This window comes from Temnothorax longispinosus, chromosome 8, assembly GCF_030848805.1.
Source record: "Temnothorax longispinosus isolate EJ_2023e chromosome 8, Tlon_JGU_v1, whole genome shotgun sequence".
In the NCBI taxonomy this organism is placed as follows: Eukaryota; Metazoa; Arthropoda; class Insecta; order Hymenoptera; family Formicidae; genus Temnothorax; species Temnothorax longispinosus.
This window is the reverse complement of record NC_092365.1, coordinates 16,819,068-16,834,919: the sequence shown is the minus strand read 5'-3', so window position 1 is coordinate 16,834,919 and position 15,852 is coordinate 16,819,068. Positions and strand designations below refer to the sequence as shown.

The window sequence follows — 15,852 nt, the reverse complement described above, 5'->3', positions numbered from 1 at the left end:
AATTGCTTCGTTCGTGTATAAATTTTATTTCATACATTTACTTACGTATATTTAAAACATAAAGATAACATTTTGATTAGAAATTTATGATTAGAAACTATTGTTCTAATTGTAAGCATGTTATCTGTGTATATCTAGTCCTCGGATGACATTCTTTATTCTCGACATTTCAGATTATTTTTATTGAAGTTTTATTTTCATTAATATAAATTATTTCCATTAACACGGAACAAAAATAATCTCATTTATATATTAATGTACTCCATATATTCTTTTTATATACGCCGTCATTATTTATAAAAATATCTGTGTGGTAAAACGAGTAAAATTGGCTTTAATCTATATTTAATTCGCTTTCCATCGGTTGATAATACAGCAAAACTACTATAATAAATAAAACTACTTTGTTCGAATATGAGTAGCTATTGATCGAAAGATTAGTATCATACAGTTGTCTGAATTGTTGATAGCTTCCACGCGGAACATTAGTCCATCTAAACATAAGCGACGCGACGCCCAACAACAGGTTTATTAACGCGATCAATGAAGCGTGCCTAATTGACGGGCGAAACAACTACGAACAGCCGTTACGTTCAAAACTTTCAAGACTTTCACGTTCTGCCTCTCTTCCATGTAACTCATGCACACTCATGCTATCCTTATTGAATCACTCTCGGCCTCGATGTTTTCGCGTCTTCCTTTTGTGCTGAAACACTTTCACGGTCGCCGTTCAAAAGCGACGACATTGCTTATTCATAGTTCTCGCGTTTATTTAGAAGGCGGCAAATATTGCTGAAGATTTGGTATAAAAACACAAGCACCGATAAACAGGATAAAAATATACGTGTTAATCATAATGTCATTATTATAGGCTAATTTTGAGAATGAAAATTAATTGCAAGAGCTTCTTAAATCGATTAAAGATCGAAATATCTAACATGAGACAAGATTGATATTGATAAAAAAAAAAATATGAATCTTTAAACCGATCGGAACCGATAAGGTCTTCATACGTACGGAACGTATCAGTTATTTTACGAAATCAGTTAGACATCTGCGAGATAGGAAGGTAAGAGTGTTCCAACGAGAGATAAAATACAGTCGAGAAAGAGCAGTCAATCGTGTCGTAATGAAGGATAGCGCATAAAGAGGCGCTCGCGGTCCATCATTATTACAAGATGAAAGCGCCATGTCTCTCGATCGATCGACCTTTCGACGGTACACAACAATGGCTATTTAACCGTAGGTATGTATGCGTGCGTGTGCCTGTGCACTGCATCGCCGCGGAATAATAATCTTGCACAAGAGCAGAAAATAAGAGGCGCTTGTTTAGGGAGGGGCGACCCCGGCCGTGCATACATACATATATATCTCTACCCGTTTGCCCGTGGGAATGACGCAGAGATCTTTACAAAGCTATGTAACAGAATAATGGCGCGCGCATAGCGCATACGTACGTACGCGCGGGGTGAATCAGGCGCGGATTACAGTACGGAATGAAATTACTGGTACTAATGAATCCCGCGCGCCGCCCGCTCTGCACCGTCGCGAAATTAGTAGTCGTCCCCGACACGTTGGTGGCGTGAAATTTTAATACGCCGCGCTTTAAATCCGCGACACGCCATTCTCTCTGAATGCAATCGAATAGCCACACCGCCCATTTTACGTATTTTCGAGTCGTCTATAAACGACAGGGCTACGTTACACGTATATACTACCAGGTGCAGGTTAAAAATGGATCTGATTAACCGTTAAGCTAAAATATAAGTTTACTGGGAATATTTAATTGTAATTTACAAGCCTTTGAATACTTGGACAAACACATGTTTTTTTATCTATATAGACTATAAATTAATTAGTAAAATTTAAAACATATTTGAAAGAAATAAAAAAGAAATATGTCAAAAAGTCTCAAAGAGAGATCGTACACATACATTTCTAATTAAATATCATTTCAAGACTTTCCGTTTAAATTAATATCACTTAATATTTTTTCGTATAATTTCCAAATATTGTTCGCTACGTTAAGAAAAGTTTAACTATAAAATAAAAGAAATTATCATATTTTGAATTATTTATTATTTATATTTAAGGTATTTATATCAAAAGATACAAATATAACTTGTAAGATATGAAAAGATATATCACTTGTTCATCTTCAGACACGAATTTAAACAAAAATAATGGGCATTTATGTGTTTCGTGTCCTATTTTATTATTCCCGTCATTATTATACGCGCTTTTATTATTATAACCGGATTGCATTCCGTAATGATTTCCCTTGATTATCGCGACTGCACTCGCAATAACAATAATAACGATTTATTAAAATACGCGTCGTTAATTATTATCACGGATAATCGCGGAGGTAAACGCAACCGTCCGCTCGCCGTTAAACATTCATTCGTAGTGGAATTCTTAACATCGCAGATTTTCAACATCATCCTGCTGGAAACGTTAATTATATACCACGCTGCTAAAAAGCCCCGCAATTTCACGGGACACTCGCCGAAAGCGAGTTCTACCTTTGTCCAACTACAGATACAGCGACGAAAATTTAGTACGCCATTTTTCTCCGTAATCTATCAAAGCGTGAAAATTCCTGAAATGTATAAAAAAAAATATTCTAAATTATAAACGAACGTAAATTGATCTCCTCCATTCGCGATGACGTACGATGCTAATCCTCTCGCTGCCGAATGAAAAATGAATCACAATGTGTAACACAGGATAGGACGCAGACACGTGAAGATGAAAATAGGATTGTTCCGAGAGAGAGCCAAAAGAAGGTAACAGACAGAAGGTAGAAGAAGAGGGGACAGAAAAGGGGGATGGAAGGTAAAAAAATGGAATCAACGCGTATTTTGAAGCCGGCTTGATAGAGATCACGGTAAATCACGTCTAGGCCACGCAGAAACGGGGAATCGTGAGAGAACAAGCCATTCCATCAACGCCGAGTGAAATATAACGGCGCGAAGCACAAATTAAATATCCTCATAATGCTACGTTCGCGTGTTGGTGTATCTCGGCTCTCGCAGTGGCCGAGGCCTCCGCTGGCTGCAAGCCAAACTTCGTCGACCCGCCAGATTTGATGCCTAAAAAGGACCGTAAATTTATCTCATCGCGCGTCCGGCCCACATTTGGCCCCGCGTGCGCGAAATAAATAGAATTCTCAAGCTTTATGGCGGCCCGGCGAGAGCCTTATAAATCTTGTCGCTCGCGATGGTCCGCCATCGCTCGTATCGTTCTTTACGTTTCGGGTTATGACGCCCCGTGCGCAAGCTCGTTGCTGGGTAAAAGATATTTTAATACGTTATTCTTCTCGTTCCGCAAATTCGTCGCGTTACACGCCAGAAATATCGCACGTGATATAAAAAAAGAGATACAGCGAGGCGATCCGAATTAATTAAAACGCGATATAAAATAATCGAACGACTATATTTTAACCGTTTTAACATAACGAAAGAATATTTAATACGTAACGTTTCACTTCGGGAATAAAATTAAAGCCTGTAAATGAAGATTTAATAATGTATAACAATGCAGATTTTAATTTCTAACACGGAGATATCGTTATATAAAATAGTAAAATGTTTCTCGATGTTCATGGCATTCTATTCATCGTGCAGTATTAATAAGCGATATTATTCGCAGACTAATTGCGACTCATTAGACACACGCCATCGGTATTACGTCCCTGAGAAAGTTTCTGTTCGCACGAAAGTGAGTGCAGCAGTTTTATAGACGTTGTAGTGGTAGGTCATAGAACTGGTTCGATATCCTTGAGATACCATTAACATGTGAGTATCCATGTGCCGTGTAAAAGCGCGAAGATTATCGGTCATATTGTCATAGAGATGGTTCTATCTTCGTATTAAGTAAGGAAATGTTTATTCTCCCGATAACGTTATACGTTCACACGCGCGTCGAATGCGTTTCGCTCTCCTTCCTGAAGTCATTCAAAATGTGCCAGTTTAAAAAAAAAACGCAAAAAATTCATCTCTCGCCGAAACGAACCTGGAATCTGCGCGTATTAATAAATTGGCAACAAAAACCTGGATTTGCATGCGGCGCGAGCTTATTTCTATACACGTTAAAATGCAAATCGCGTTGCTCGTATTTCGGCGGCTATTACGCGAGATATTTCGGACGTCGAACTCGAGCGTCGAGATATAAATCCGAAATCGAGGCGGGTCCCTCTGTCAACAGCGTTTTTAATGATTTCGAATATTTCGAAAACTCGCCGAATGATCCCTGCGCGTGACGGGCGGGGGAGATATAGTACGAGCGCATATACATATATGACACGGCGAACGCGGCCGGTGCACATGCGGCATTGGCCGATCGCATTGGCAGTCGCGGCCTTTTTGATCGAGTTTACAATTACACGTCACCTGTCCCATACGGTGCATTACGGGCATCGTGACGATATTGTCCCCCGCGCCTGGTAGACCGTTAACACCGCGCTCGTGCGCGAGTTCGTTCATTAATAATAGAAGCATTATTAACAGCCGGGTGTACCGGAAATATTACCGATAATCATCCCGAAACCCGAATTTGCTTTACACACGTCACACACATTTAAGTATCAGTCATAATGCATATGCGATGATTTTTAGAGACCATGGAAAGCTGCTGCAAATCGGACTCGGACTCGGGAGAGAATAGATCTTCGTATTTAATGCAACAGCTAGCGTTTAAATATCTATATCGTGTATTCCGCACGTGGAAAGAAAGTATATTTACGCGGTAATATATGCGGCTGTGTCGTATTATAATTTTATTTCGCTAAAGCAATTTAGATCCAATTGTCTCAATTGGATTGTAGCCTTATGATTCGCCTTTCTAAATTATAACCCAATGTACAATAAAGTGTAAACGAAAAATATAATTGAAGTCATCTTAGGTACCAAGTAATATTAAAGCAACTATTCTCGATATGTTTCGTAAGTAAAAGAATGATTGATTTATATTACGCAATAATTTAACGCCCCATAAATCAATAACAAATTTCCAAAGATATGAAAGTTGCGTTACGCGTTACCCATGAATAGAGAAAAATTGCATTTATATTTGATGTATCGAAAGCAACATCTCGACAGTTTCGATTTACGGTAATCCGTTCGATCACGACAGCGCGTGATCCGTTGTTATTGGACGCGAATCGTTAATTACAATCGAGAGAGAAAAAAGGGGGGAAAATCGGAGGTCCTAATGGCAACTTTCGATTCGCCGGGGGATTAAGATAAAGGCGAAACAAGCGTGGGATAAAAGTTCTCGCCGCCCGCGCGCGCGACGTGGGCGCGGCTAAACAATTTCGCGAAACAAATTTTAATTGCAATTACTTCGCGTCCGTGTCGCCGTCAGAGCGTGAATCTGCCGCGTGACACACATCGCTTCCTGCGTGCGTGCGTGCGACTCGACGTCTGCTGTTTTGTGAACTAAACCGAAAATAAACAATTAAAAAAGAAAGATAACACTAATTTCGTATATGAGAATTTTATTCGTAATTTCATATATGTTGCGTGTGTGTCGTCGGATATACGCAACTTGATTGTAGATTGCACGGAAGATAATTTCTTCGACAATCGAGAGTGCAGAGAATCAAGATTAGAAAGGAAATCGATAATATCTTGTCGGACGATATTTGCATGTCGAATTTGCTCCTGGCATTTTGCAGACTAAATAGAAAATGTGTATCGAGCACGTACAAGACGTAATGTCGATGCCTGCAGAGTTATGCGAAATGTGACGTCGACTTTAAAATTTCCATCGCGCTTTCACGCTATGCTTTGAAGTCTTTTTACGTTGTATGAAACCTATATATATACATATACATATATTTTATATATATTTATATATATATATAATATATGTTAATATATTAATATATATATATATATAAATGTCCCGTCATATATATATATATATATATATATATATATATATATAAACGACGGGCACATTTTCGTATTGACACGCCACATTGCGCACCGCGGTAAAATAATTAAGCGTTAAATGTTGCCGCCACGTTTACTCGCCGATAATAACTGATTTTAACGTTGTACTACTACGGTCAGTATACGGGCATAACGTAGCGGTGCGTGAAACGGCATACGTTCACCGGCGTAACGATGAAAAGCCAGCAAGTTAATCTGGTTTTTATCCGCTATCGTGCACGTGGATACGCACATTACCGATAATACATTAATATCGCGTAATATTATTTATACTCTTTATTAATATTATTATACTCATTATTAATATTTAGTAAAGCGGATTTTAATTTAAAAATGACACAAGCGTACGGGAATATTACATGTTGGCGCATAATTCCATTAATATTATATAATATCATTTATGTATACGTTATTGTCGTCGTTCATTGAAACGAATTTCAATTTTAAAAAGACGACGAGCTACATTTTGTGCATGAATGCCGTACGTCACTCCGTTATACTGACGATCGTATTTGTGTACGAGCAACCGTCGTATGTTAACGATGGTATATATTCCGTTTTGTAACGGAACCTTCCATTGTAATTAAATTGGAACTGGTGAAAACGATAACTGACCTGAAATTACGGAACGTTTGCGTATGCATTTGCGTAGGTTCGCGGCAAATACGAACTCGCCAACGAACGCAATCATACTTGTAACGTTTCCTCCCGCTCTCGGGATTTGCACACGCGATATAGTTAGTATTCTGCGGTCAGGGTCCTTTATTCAAATCGCCTGCGCAGACCGGAAACTCGGGATCTAGCCGACAGCAGATTTTACAAATAGTTGACCTAATATCGTAAGGACATGAAAAATTTGCTGACCAGAAAGCGGCCGATAAGGTCTCTTACGTCACTCCAAATGTACCCCGTAAAAGAACTATCATAATTATTATCTTAATTATAGCTATGTCAATATTTTCAGGATAAAAGCATTATTAAACTGAGGAAAGTAGACGATACTGAAAGTGACTAAGAAATACAAATACAATGATAACTTATCTCGCGTCGTTAATTTTTACTAGATGTTAATGTTAGAGTTATCTCTCGTTTGAACGACTATGCGACAACTGTCTTATACACTTGAATAGCAATTGTTGAAAGAAAATGCTTTGTCGTAAAATATTCTGTTTAAATAAATTATATACGTTCTTTACGTCAATTATATATTTTCACAAAACTTTCACTCAAAACTTATAATTATTTTATAGGAAACCATAACAATAAAGTTAAAATAATAAGATTAGTTCCAATGACAAATGTTGAACACACAATTCGAATAGAAAAATAGTAATATCTATATTGACGTTGTATAAAAAATACCTGAGTAATCAGATATTAATTATGCACTTTGATCTCGCTAGGGGTGCTCTAATTAAAGAAACGCGATAGGATCGAGTCAAAGGGTTACGATATAAACGGAGGTTAGCTGTACTACCGACAGTAGCGAGGGAGCTTATTTTTGGAGCTTTGGACTCACGGACATGACAAATTTACACAGACGAGCCGGCACCTGTCACAGACGCGAAATATATCGATTTACGAATAGACCGCGAAGTTTTTCGGAGGTATAGACATCCAATTACCTCATGGAAGGAACAGGCGCGCGTGGCGGCCGGTTAATAAATATAGCATCCGATAAAATCCTAAATGCGCAGCGCGGTGTGCAATATTAATGTAATTTCTCGAGGACGCACACAACAATGCTGTATATTTATATGCTGCTGCTATGTTATGCTATATGCGCTATCGTTTATTTGTTAGACGCAAGATAAAGAAATTTATAGATTCGACAACAAAAGTGTAATGAGTGAACGTATGTTTACAAAACGATTTAAGATATCAGAAAGTCGTTTTAGCCTCTCCACGCATGTCGGCTTATATAAAAATCTAAAAGTATAAATTTTCAATCTAATATAATATATAATCTGAAAATAAGTTTATACGTGTGCGTACATGCGTGAAAGTATAAATATGTACCCGCGTGAAAAGTTAATCATGCATGGAGCGAAATATGATGCGAACACCGTCACCGCAAAATTAAAGTCTCCCGGAGAATGCCGAAAATTCTACAGTATAGGCATTAATTGCGAGTTAACAGCTCATAGCCCGATCGATACGCATAAAAATACGATACACAGGTGTGCACCACGTTATTAGAACCCACAATCTTACGTATGTCGAAATTAAATAACAACCGTAAGCGAGCTGTATTTTGAAAAATTTAAGTGTATATAAATGTACTTATTAATATATTTATATTAAAGCATATCATTATAATTATATTAATAAATAACTAAAATATTGTATTACAAGATAGGATAATTGTGACGAAAAACAGGAAATCTGTAAATCTCGCAAATAATATCGGAACCAACATTAACGTCTGCCGTTAGTGGTCAATGAACAAAAATATTTAACTACGACGGCTCGTGAAGTCAGTAACGTTATTAACCCCGGTATATATGCGCACGGCACGTGCACTCGGTGGAAACCACATGACGTAATAGCAAAACGTTGAGCAGAATTTGCACGCACATATTATATAGCAAACATGAGATTTCATCGAAATCCAACATTTCTCTGTGAATCATTCTATCCTTCAAAATATTTATAAAACGCTGCATAAAACCATGTGAATTTTGATTAACATTTAAATTGATTATGATAGAACTATTTTTAAAAAGAAATGTATGTATTTGTAATGTATGTATGTATGTATGTATTTATCTGTTTTTTTCCCCTACAATTTTTAATTTATTAGGCCAACTCATTGTTAAAAAATGCACTCAAATTGTCTCAAATTAAAAAGTGTATTCATACATATTAAGATTTAAAAAATTATATACGAGAATACAGGAAATTTATACTGTGCATGGTCTGTGCTAAATAATATACTAGAAAAATTGCGACAAAATTATTGCGCCTCAATATTTTATAGTTTAAAACGCGTACATTGTACGTGAAGTACATAAAAAATTATTGTGTTTACCGACAAGTGTCAATGAATTTTCTGTGGAGATATGGCGCGACATATGTGAGATATGATAATGCCAGCTTACATAACGCGAAGTAGCCGAAGAAGAAAGGGAATAAGAGACGATTGAAAATGAGGGATCGTGGCCGCGTGTCGGAAGAGCAACCGGCGAGATTGATGAGTTCGCAAGTGAAAGGGCCGAGACGCGCGGGAAAGCAGCGGTTGGATGCGCGAAGAATTCTTTTTCCGAGTTTTTCGCGAATAAAAAGCGAACGTGCGCGCCGCACGTCCGCACCGTTAAAAAACCAACCGGAGTAATTACACGCCGCGCTGCCATGGCCAGCTTGGACTGCGTCGATACTTCGATTTTCTGCCCGCGCGAGTTGGCGAGCTCGACGTTTTCGGTTAAGATTAGTGGAGAGAAAGAGAGCAAGAGAGAGAGAAGAAGAGCCAAGGACAAAACTTGAAATTACGGTTCACCCTCCGTTTGTGAAAATCTATGACACGCGTAATAGAATGACAAGAGCAACGGTTTTACGGCTGCGATTCGAGAAATAGTTGTTTGTTCCAAGTTTCAAGTAAGACTAGAAGCTTGAGAGAAGAATTGATTTCTCGCTGATATTGCATCGCACGACGTAATCTAACGTCTTAACGCGCTATCAATTTCCTTTCGCCAAACACACGTCTCAGAAATTATTTAAACAAGATTCACTTCTCTACTCGTGATTCACTTCTCACCCGCGTGATATATGTCCGCCCAGAAGACTGAATCAATATATCTAAAGATACGTGTAGAACACAAATTTCAGGCAAGAACGTAACGGAAAGATGATACATTACACGTCGCACGCGTTCAATCGGATTTCACGGCGTTCGGTTCGTTCGTGCGAAAGGCACGTCGCGTCGAGAGAACGAGAATGGCGGGCATTTTGCATGCAGTCGGTCGGTGGCGATATCAGAAATGCCCGCGCGTGCACGTGACGGCTCGCGGTGCGGCAATGTCACGCGATTTTCGTGGAAAAAAAAAGGGAAGGAAAAAACAGCCATCCATTTCCGGCCACGACACGCGGACTAATGGCACACGGCTTTTCATTACGACTATGCATCGTGCGTCGACTGCCGATAGAGCTTTCACCATCGCGTCGTATTTTATAGGACAAATATAAACAAATATCTCTAGCTATAAATAGCACGGAGGGAAAATATCAACGTAATAACTTACGGATCAGTTCCCTGCGTGAATGCCCAAAGATCAATTGATGGTATTATATCTCAAACGTATATCCGAACAACGATCGTCGAAGGTTCAATAATGTGTTCGATACCACGAGCAATTTACTATATAATCTATCGATTAATATCTGCGGGTAAAATTAAGTGTCTAACTATACTCTAAAAATTAACTATCGCTAGGAAAAATAGGCAAATCGAGCTCTCGCTCAGGGAGAAGTCAGATTAATAAAATTGATACCTCGCAGCTGGCTGCACTCCTTGGCAACGGGAATCTATTAGGCACAACATATTTGGCATCTCCGCGAGCTGCGAGGTCTCGTGGATCTTAATGCGATCGTAGTTAAAAACGACGATACAAGAGATATTGCGCGCCTGCGACGACATCGACGTCTTTTTACCCGCTCTTATTTATGGCATTAAAGCGACTTCGTTCAATAATTGCAGCATGCGCTCGGAGATAAGATAAAAAAAATACATCGCAAAAACGCGGTCTATATAAGTTATCGGCGATTCTTAATCGTGTCGGTCGAGCGGTTTGCGACGAAAATGACCTAAGATGAAATTATCGAGGCATATAATTGGCAATTATTTATCCAATATGTTAAGTATTTCTTTGATAAACTAATCAATCATAATTGCGGAATGTAACAGGAATATTATGAATGAAAAATTACGTGACCATTAGCCACCAAAAAAATGTAATGGGAGAGTGATGAAATACGTAAAATAAATTTCCTACATATTTGACGAAACTTTCTTATTTAAAAAAAAGGTATATACAGTATATGAATATATGAATATATGAGTATATACTTATCGTCATATTCAAGAATTATTAATAATACATTCAGGATATGTTCCTGAATTGAGATAAATAATTCGAAAATACTTTCGCGCAAGGATGACTCATGCGGCCTAAATTTCACCTCTTCTAAGCTAGCAGGACCAAATCGGCAGAATCAAACCGAACCTATCAGAATATTTAATACCCATTTTGTACTAATTTGTATCACTAATAATAATTTTGTATCCCGTGCCATTTCGGAGAAAATCGTGGCGGTGCTACCTTAGCATTAAGCTAGCAAGACCACAAGAAAAAAAAAGAAAAAAAATTAAATACAGAAATTTGAAAGACTGAATTTGTACTAATTTGTACCATACAAATAAATTTAATATATTCATCCCTTCTACTCAAAAAATAACTCACCGGCCGATGCGCAACAGCGGAGTTGTAATTCTGCGTTGATCTGTAACAAAAGAAATATTTTTATATTAAAGCTATACGTCCAAGATAATCGATAGTAAATAATTATCGAAGTAAATAATTATTGCCCGTTTTTAAAACGTCATTTTAACAAATATCTGATTTTAAAATGTAAGAAACAATCGCGGCCGCCGGCGCCGCAAGCGGCTGGATATTTCCGTGTTAACTAATTCGCATAATTAATCCGCGAAAAATTGTGCAAATAATACTGCGACCGTGCGAATAAGAGCTAACCGTGCTAGCTTAGAAGAGGTCTAAATTTCATTTATACCTACTAAACTCACGAATCTGAGTAATACAATGTACTTACATAAAAAAAAAAACATTTTAAAAAAGCAGAAGAAAGATACAATTTAATTTGATAACAGTAAGAATAAGATTAAGATTTATATGTGTTTATAAAGCTATAGAGCAGGATAGTAAGAGCTAGATCCCTTTCTATTCACATATCTTAATTTAAAAAAAAAAAGATAAGTTATCGAAAATAGTTAATATTTATAATTCGCATATACTTAATATTTGCATAATACGAACAAGGAAAAGTACGTAATTGTATGCAATGGAAGGAAGGAGTCGTTCGCGAACGTAAGCAGTTACCATTAAATTAATATAGACTTTTACTCATACGCATCCTAGTTTTTTATCGTATTTTCCTTGAACGATATAGCGTCAAAGTGCACGCGAGGCATTAACTTTTCGGTTTTTCTCCTCGTTACGCTCAAGGCAAAGCGTCGACAACAAGAGCGAGGGTATCGATTATCACACACGGCGATTATTCGATATTCGCGGCGAACATGTATATACGCCTCCTCTGAAACTCGTCTCCACGTGCGCGCTCGAAGACGCGTCCGCTATAGAATTTCGCTCGTTTTACCGGAATTTCGTTAGTCAAAAGCAACGTCAGCTGTGCGCGCATCGTCGTGTCGACAATCGACTCGTTAAAAGTCGCTTTATGACGCCTTACCCGAGAAAATGAGCTATCGATTGAATCTTAATATTTTAATATATCTTCAGCGACGCGCGTGTCATACTTACTTCACACTTTCATATAACATATACATATGCATTGAGTTTATGCAAATCTTGGCGTGACACGCGGCATATGCAGATGCGTTGATGCACGTTTGAAACGCTCGAATTCTTAGTAGCGGAAATTACAATCCTCGTTAAAATAGCATCGATACGTTGGATAAATCATACTTAAAACTAAAATATTTCAAATTGTTTCTTCCCCAAAAAACGTGCTCTATTTTCTTCATTAGAAAAATTGTATTCGAATACGAATCTTATATTCGATCATTTACTGATTAATATCATTTAATTATTAATAAAACAATTTATTCTATCCGGTCATCTCGAAGCGAAAGTAATTCTCGATACCAAGCGCAAATAGTGGAGTATTAAGAGAATATTTTACATCAAATTTTATTTCTCTAGATACTCGAAAACATTAACAATGAATTCTGCAACTTTCATAAATTTTGATCCAATTTTATTATTGTCATAAATTAAAAAACGCGCTTTTGATACGACGAAGGTAATAAATATTCGTCATGCAAAACATCCCGTGCAAACAGTGGTGCAAACAGTGGCGCAAAAACGAGCGCGCGGACGCGCTCTCGGTATCCGAGGATTAATTTCGCACAGAATGAGACGGGATCCCGGCGACCGGCGCGGCGCGGCGACCCCGCGCCGACGCCGGCGACGGCCAGGGGAGGGTGTAACAAAGGTTTTGGATACTCACGAAGCCAAACACGTCTCGCCGAAAACTGCGAAGGAGAAATCCCGCATTCCGAGCCGGGCGCGGGCGAGTTCAGTGGTCGGCGGCTTCTCTCGGCGAGCGTTACATAATTCTTCGGTTCCCGAGGCTGCGGCCGAAGAGCAAAAGCAATGGTGACTGGAGGGAGGTCGGCCTCGGTGATCGTTGCCAAAACACGGTCAAGCGTCGCGTCGTGAATCTCCGCGCGGGGAGTTTGCGATCTCGCGCGCGTCAAACGGCGACGGCGGCATCGAAAGCGAAAGGAACGCCGCGCCGGAGCGCTTCCCGGGGCCCTTTAAACGCTCCGAAAACCGGTACGCCGGCCGCCGGTGGGATCAGCCGACCGACCTCGTGGGATTTAAATGGCCGGAGGGGGCTCCGGGGCACCGTTACACGCGCGCGTCGTAGTGGGGGGGCACGCCCCGGGCGATTTAAAGGGCCGGCGGCGCCGCGTCAAAGTTCCACGCTCCGCACGGCACGAAGCGGTCACGTGCGCGCGCGCGCGCGCGAGCGATTCCACGAGCGGGATCGCCGACGAGAGATCGCGTTGTCGAACGAAAAACGACCGGTCGACCCGGAGGCGAACGGGCTCGCGGGTGCTACTGAACCACGTACCGTCACTCGGACACTCGTACGTGCGCGCGTGCACGCTCGCGAAACACCCGCGCAACGTCACGGCCGGAGAGTCCGTTGCGCGTCACGCGACGCAGTTATCGAAAAGGCGCGCTCCGATTCCGAGTTCGTTTCGACCGCACGTTTCGCGCACACACTCACCAGTCGTCACCACACACACGCGACGCGAGACATCCGAAAACGCGATCGGCGCGTATCTTTTCTTTCGTTTTCTCTATATCCTTCCTGTCCATGCACTCTCTTTCCTTCGGTCCAGCGATCGCCGTTTGAATTTTCACTCTCACCGCGTCGGCGTCGGCGTCGCCGCGAAGAACACTGGCGTTTCTCACTTGATCCTCGCCACGCTGTCACCCCTCCCGGCAACGATGTCAGTCCTCTCGCGAGTCGCGCGCCTTTCCCTCGTCGCTCGTCGCTCCTCGCGACGTAGTCCCACCTCCACCCGAGATTTGTTTATCAACCCGTCGCGGTCGACCGTTCCAGCGGACTCGGACTGGCCGGTCGCGCGTCGCGACCGTCGGCGCGCACGGCGCGACACGAGTTGCACGGGCCGCTGCTGCTGTCAGCGGACCGCTGATGCCGCATCGTCGTCGTATACGTCGTCTCGCCGAAACGAACGGCTGTCACTCGCGGGAAACCGTTTTACGCCGTACAACGAGAGAGCCGCGCGTAACGTCGCGGACACTCCGCGCACACGTCGTCGTCGATCGTCGTCGGCGTCGTCGACGGACACCACACGGCTGTCCGCGTATTGCCGTGCGTACTCGCGCGTGTACGAGACACGGACCACCGCGCACAGCATCCACGTTCCACCATGAGGTATATCTCCGCGATCACGGGCTCCTATGCGCGAAGTACCTAGACCGCACTATCGAGCGCGTTCGGGACGCGATAGCACGGGAGTCGTGCCGCCATCTTTCGGAAAGGCAGAAAGTCCCTATATGGGACGCCAGGGGGAAGAGAGAGGCAAAAGCGTAGACTCTCGTCAGGGGAAGCGGAAGCTTCTCGCGCGCAAAAATGTCGAAACTTTCTTTCAGCATCCATATATATGTTGATGTAGATTATACTTTTATTTAGATTTAATATTATATTACTATATATGCATATATTATGTCAATATTTATATTCAATATATATTAAATTATTTATTACATATATATGTATATATATATATATGTATATATATATATATGTCTCGAAATCTCGAAATATGTCTGACAAGTCTTTTTGCTAGCTTATACGTTCCACAATTTCAATTAAATGCGTTAATGAGGCAGAAAAGCTTTACGAGATAGAAGACGTGGAAATCCGAAATGGCTGCCTTCGCCTCAAATCGACCCGTTCGTCAACGAAAGTAACGGCCGTCGAAATCGCAACTCCGGGATGCTGCGCGCGTTTATGGATACTCACGAACGTTAGATATCGTTGCCGACAACGCAGCCGAGGCCGGGGCGATCGACGATTACCGCGGACAACCGCGGATTCTCACGGATTCCTGCGGATTCTACGAGCGGACGCGCGCGAACCGGCCGCTGACTGTGCGACTAGTGCGTGAATGCTGCCGCGAGATTCGAATTCATTCGCGACGCCGATTGGACGCTTCCCCGCGTCACGCCAACATGGCGAACGGGCGAATTACGCTTCGCTCCGATATCATGGGCGATCATATTATGGAACTTTTCTTACTTTTTAGAATGGATTCCGATCGGAATTCACAATAGAAATCATAGGAAATAACTGAATCATTCCGATCGAAATTTATTCCGAAAAGTTCTGTATTGCATAAAACGTGTTCAGATACATTTAATTTAAAGCGTCTCTACGCAAGCGTGCCTTTTGTTTCGCAATGTATATTCGCGATTCACCGAAAAGATGTCCAGGTGACATTTCTCAGATAGAACAGAAAGTCACAGTAAAGTTAAAATGACGTCAAAATGATGGTAAAATGATGATAAAATAATGACCAAAAATCATCGTTTTGCTGTCATTT

At 40.8% G+C, this 15,852-nt stretch overlaps 1 protein-coding gene across 4 annotated transcripts in view; it reads right to left on the bottom strand.

Annotated features, from left to right (window-relative positions):
* LOC139817287 (uncharacterized) overlaps nucleotides 1-15,827 on the bottom strand; it is a 388,078-nt gene extending 372,251 nt beyond the window's left edge. For all 4 annotated transcript variants that reach the window (XM_071785253.1, XM_071785252.1, XM_071785254.1 and 1 more), the window contains exons 1-2: nucleotides 13,218-15,827; nucleotides 11,417-11,456 (exon numbers count right to left, since the gene is read on the bottom strand). The gene's annotated coding sequence lies outside the window, so the exon portion shown is untranslated. The remainder of the gene's footprint in view (nucleotides 1-11,416; nucleotides 11,457-13,217) is intronic.
* Nucleotides 15,828-15,852: the final 25 nt, after the last annotated feature.